Below are 6040 nucleotides of genomic sequence, written 5' to 3' on the forward strand. Positions count from 1 at the left end.
ACCAAGGTGGGTGGTAGATGAACACTTGTGAGTCTCCTGTGCTCCGCTGAGGCTCAGCCGGGTGCACTTTCCTCCACACGCCTGGCGTTTCTCACGGGTGAAATTCATCACGGGCAAGGGGACGTTTAGGGTAATGTCTAAATTATTTCCAACTCATCAATTATGTCGGAACATGCACAGTTTCAAAGTATTGAAGCACAGCTGATATTACCTCCAAAGATCTTGACCGTACTGATCCTCCGTGCTGACCATACCGATCCGGCCTTTTTCTAGAGCTCAAGAAAGTTAGCAAAGCGAGAGATATAAACCAAGACGCCACGTTATCAACACATATAAATCTGTAAAATCATTGTGTCTGAGTATAAAATACAAATGTCAACGGACACCTGGATCCATAAATTCATCGCTTTACTTTTCCTGTCTCAAAAGCAACTAGGAGATAGGAATCAGCGAGGGGAAACAGACTTGTTTGCAGGTTGTCTGGATCCGAGGAGAGAAAGTGCCCTGTCTTCTTTACCTGCCCTTGTAGCAGAGAAAGGTGTCACAGAAAAAATAACACCAAGACTAAGAAACCACATGCACTGACTTAGCTGTGAGGCAAGCTATACATCGTAACCATGACTAAGTCTCTTCCGGGGAGCCCTGCTCTTCCTCTGGTACCAGGGCTATGGGCTCTTCTCTCCCCCTGTGCTGGACCTCCTGGGGGCAGATCTAACCCTTCAGGGTCGTATTTTTAGGATCCCCACTGCATGTGACAGAGACCCCAAAGAGGCAGAGGGAAGTCTCCCAATGTTTCAGAGCTGGAGGGATGCAAAACAATCACAAAGGCGCGTAAGGAAGTGTAGCTGGTAGAAGAGGATTTCAAGAAACAAAGGGAAGGCCTGGTCCTCTTTGCTGGGCACTGATGAGAGGGCCAGGAAAAGGGGAACAGCTGTTGAGTTTAGCTACACACAGGTTTTTCGCTGTGCTGATTTGAACGGTAAATGTCTCCCGTAGGTTTGTGCGTTTGTGTGTGTATGTGTGTGGGTTTGAGACACTTGGTCCCAGGAGGTGGAGCTGCTTAGGGGGTTGCTGAGGAAGGTTATGACTTTTGTAGGGTGGAATCCTGCTGGAGAAAGCCCTTCACTGTGGCAGGCTTTGGAGAGTTTAAAGTCCCACTCCACTCCTGGTTTGCTCTCTCGACTCCCCTGCAATCAGCCAGCGTCCTGTCCCAGGTTGGAGGCCATGCTCTTCCCCAATTATTACGAATCCCCCCTGCCCAGAACTGTAAGCCAAATGAACTCTTTCTTCCGCAAGTTGTTGTTGTCCTGGAGCTTTATCATAGCAACACAAAATAATGAACACACTTCCCCAGTTAGCTTGAGAACAAAGCTCAGGTGGTATGCAGGAGCAAAGGCTTAATTGGAGAGTTCAGGTCTGTCATTACACCTACTCCACAGTCTGAGACTGGAAGGTCTTCTAGAAGGTAGAGGCCTGTGCAAGGCAGCAAGGCCCGGATTCAAAACAAAAATCCAAAGGAAGCCAATAGTAGCAGCACATACCTTTAATCCAAGCACTTAGGTAAGAAAGGAAGAGAGAACCGAAAATATGAGACCAGCCTCATCTACATAGTGAATTTTAGCCCGTCCAGAGCGATGTGGCGAGAGCTTGATTTAAAGCAAAGTTCAATTAGGCTGGGTGGTTGTAGCACATGATTTTTGTCCAGCATTCAGGAGGCAGAGACAGGCAGATCTCTGTGAGTTCAAGGGACTGAATCCAGTGTTCGGAGCGTTGTAGGCAAGTACTCTCCTAGTGAGCCACATTTCCAGATTGTCAGACAATCATTTAGAGGGAAAAGGGGCCATCAAGATAGGCCAGGGGATAAAGGTGTTCGCCACACAAACCTGGTGACCTGAGTTCAATCCCCAGGACCCACATAGCAGAAGGAAGGATCAACTCCACAGAGTTGGCCTCAGGCCTCCGCAGGCACTGCCTCTACATGGTACACATACATACATACATACAGGCAGGACAACACTCATACGTGTAAAACAAAAAATAGGTATTTTTAAAAAAAAGAAATACAAAATTTAGATTAAGAATCGTCTACCGTACTCTTCCAAAAGAAATCAGGAGTAGCACATGAAAAACGTACTCATGTCTCCAAAGAGAATCTGCTCTTCCTCAAAAGACCGGTAAATAAATAGATATTCAAATGTCTTTATTTGAAATAAAGTGCTTAGAATGTGCACCTACCGTTTGCATGGTTTTATGCTTTAATTAACTTTTGAATTTCCTGCTAATTCCCATTCTGATCCTACGGGATAAGAATGATTCTGCGGGCCGGGCAGTGGTGGCACACACCTTTAATCCCAGCACTTGGGAGGCAGAGGCAGGCGGATCTCTGTGAGTTCGAGGCCAGCCTGGTCTACAAGAGCTAGTTCCAGGAAGGAACCAAAAGCTACAGAGAAACCCTGTCTCGAAACCCCCCCCCCCCAAAAAAGAAAAGAATGATGATTCTACAGCTGGTTTTAATAGTTGCAGACCCCAAATTCAGTAGGGAGGAGAGTGGACAGTGGCCAGGCATCAAGAGGCCTAGGACAAGAGCTGGCCAGGATTTCAGCTTCTGTTGGCAATAAAGTAAACAGGAAAGAGAACAGTATGAGGGACCTTAGCTGAGCGGTGGGGTTGGCTTTCCAAGGATGCTAGGGAGATGCAGGAGAGAAACAGGGCATAGGTGGAGAACTAGGGTCTCATGAAACAAAAGGCGGCAGGGAGCTGACAGAGGGTCCCTGGGAAGCTGATGCCTCTTGCTGCCAGCCGCCCTTTATGCTGGTCCCAGGGCACAGGCAGCCTTGGCTTCAAGCTGATATCGAGAGACAAGAGCATAAGAACGGCCTCGAGGTGCATCTTGACCCAGTTCCACAAACAGACACAGGTGCCGATATGCGCTCTCACTGTGAAAGAATCTGATGTGTATTTCTAGCCTATGGCTTAGCCTTGTTTCACCGAATCACTTGAACTAGGAAAGCTAAATATTTTTCGCTTTGAAAACGTTTTCCAGGCGTGACTCCTGACGGGCCTCTTCTGTACTTACAGGAAGTTCATAGATTTCCCAATACCCCCCAAGCCCAGGAGAGAATTCCAATTCCTCTCCCAATGCCACATCTCGAAAGCCAACCTCTCAGGCCTGCCTTGTGCTTAACCATTGTCTCCCAAACCACATAAATCAAAGGCTTTAACAATCTTCGCCATTTACCAAAAAAGGCCTATTTCATATATTTTGAGAATACCATAAAGCTGAACTGCACATTTGTACAACAGAACTCTAACTTGAATGCTTGCTATATTCAAAATTTTTGCTATATTCAAAACTCTCTAGAGCTCACGACTTCGATATAATTAACAGCCGATTGCTACTTTTCTGAAAAAAGCCAGGTGCTGTGGATCAGAATTAAATGGTAATATAGAATTTGATTGTCCTCTCTGCCAATGGGCAGTTTTAGCAGACACATATACTCCTTTTGCTTGGCCAGAGCCTGGCCTTCCAAAGTCTCCAAAGCCTCTCGTGTTGATAATGCCTGTTTAAGTGCCCATAAAAGCCACCCACCTCTCATCTACAGAAGAAAGGGAGTTGTAAGAGATACGCAGAAATCATTCGGATTCGTCCCTCAATGGAAATATGACCACATCGTTATGAAGATATGAGATACATTCAATGCCATAAAACTTAATTTGAACTTGAAACTAAAGCTTCTTTTTTATTGTGCAAATGTGTGCGTGGTGCACGCATGTGGGTGCACAGGCCTTGCTGTGTGCATGCACAGAAGCTGGGGGAACAGAGAAGCGTCCTGCCCGATCTCTCTCCACCTTATTCCCTTCAGACAGGGTCTCCCTGAACCCGGACTTAGCCTGATGGGCAGCGAGCTCCAACAGTCCCCTTGTGTTCATTCCTTATAGTATTGGGGTTGAGGTGCTTGCATGGTCACACCCATCCTCTTACCTGGGTGCTTGGGGGTTGAACTCGGGTCCTCTTGCTTGTACGGCAAGCACTATCACCCACTGAGTCATCTCTCCAGGCCCACAACTAAGCCCCGTCCCAGAAAAGTGGGTTTTGTCTAGTGTCCCATCCAGGGTGTGTCCTGTGGTCCTACCAACTAAAAGAGGAGCTGTTGAAAAATTTTATGTTAATGAAAGCCTGAGATTTAACTTCTCTCACTAGCCAAGGGGCAGAAATTAATTTAAAGTTCTAGTTATTCATCCTTTGAATTTGTACAAAAGCCATGCCTACTATGAGGGGAAATCACATGGGATAATACACGTGTCAGAATGGTTTTAAAACAGGTAAGGCCTGCCCACATCGAAGGTCACATTATCAAGAGCTGTGAACTTTGGGAACAGAGTACATTCATTATATGTAATTTATGCTAACACTGGAAAATCGTACGCTTCTCTTGGTTGCACTTTCTTTGGGAGTGAGAAGAGAGGAGCCTACAAAAAACTTTGTGCACTGCTCTCTGCCACGGCAGGTGACTTGCTAGGCCCTTCCACCCTTCAGCAGAGAGAATATGTGCCCTGCGTGTTATTAAACAGCTCGTGGTGCTTGGGATACTAAAATTAGGAAGACATGAACCCTATTAAATTGCCCTCAAAGGAATCAAAAAAGCCAAAAGACCTTCTCCCGTCCAGACACCATAGCAGGTTTAACATGAACATAGAACATGCGTGGAAGCCCACTGGTTTTGTGGGCCTCATGGCTGGGGGCTCAGCCATAGTCACACAGCTGTACCTAGGGGTTCTATTTTTGGAACTAAACCCAATAAGACTTCTATTTTGCCTATAAAAAGGCCTTCCTCTCATTCCCACTCCTGCCTCGTTTAATTTTTTTATTATTATACAACTACAGTACTTAATAAAACTTTTCGAGATGCGAGAATTCATTCAGACAATAATTCTGTGGTACAGTCTCTCTTTTTGACACCATTTTTAAGCGGTCACTTTCCACTTATGAACTAGCTGCCACGCTGCCCTTACCTGGAGCAGTGAAAAACATCTCCAGACCTTAGAAGATGTCCTATGGGAGTCAACATTAGTTTCATTGGTTTTTTGTTGTTTGGTGTTTTTTGTTTGTTTGGTGTTTGTTTGTTTGTTTGAGTCTAGGCCTCAGGCAGTCCAAGCTGACCTCAAGTTTAAAACACAGCTGAGGATGACCCTGAAATTCGGCTGGGATTCTAGGCTTAAGTGGCCACACCCAGCTTATGTGGTGCTGGGGGTGGAATGCGCACTCAGCAAGCATCCACCCAACCGAGCTAAATTCCCAGCCCACATTACTTCCATCAATACATAATAAACAAGAAGCAGGCTCACAGAGGTGTAGAGAAAGAAAGGAGAGGACTTTTGGCAAAGCAAAGAAAGAGTGTTAAAAACAGAAACTAGAAGATAGACTGGGCAAGAAAGTGTAGCTTGGAAGGTACGGGGCTACAGGGCAGGACTGAGAATGCTGGGAAACCAGGGTCCTTGGCTATTCTGCCCACTCTGCCCTTAGGAACCCCAGCATTGGCCCTGTGGTGGTTTGTTGGGTTGTTTTATTTATAATCCTGTGGATTGGTTTCCTGACGTGTAATCCTTAACTGTTTCTTTTAGCTGTGGATTCTTGGAACAGCTCTGGCAGAATCTGCCCCGGCTGAGGCGGAATTGCTAGGCAACCGGGCCTCTCAGAGGATAGCTGAGTTACCCACATGCCTGACAATCCCTGTCCTAATCCACAGTATCTGAGAACCACGCAAAAAGCCCCGCCCTGAACACACCCAACCACACGCTGTTCCGCTTCTGTGTGTGTGAAACGAGTCATGAGATTTTATTGGAAAAAAAGAACTTCTCGTCTTAAAAGCCTTGATTTTAAGGCAGTGCTAGCGACGTCAAGAGCATCGTTTCCCACACAGGGCTGAGAACTGCAGATACAAGGACGAATACAGACAAAATGTTGTTTGTTTTCTCAGAGCACCCACAAGGACTCAGGGGATCTAAGGAACCTTCCCCCCCTTGAAAACAAGCTGTCAAG

The sequence above is a fragment of the Microtus pennsylvanicus genome, chromosome 22 (genome assembly GCF_037038515.1).
Source record: "Microtus pennsylvanicus isolate mMicPen1 chromosome 22, mMicPen1.hap1, whole genome shotgun sequence".
Classification (NCBI taxonomy): Eukaryota; Metazoa; Chordata; class Mammalia; order Rodentia; family Cricetidae; genus Microtus; species Microtus pennsylvanicus.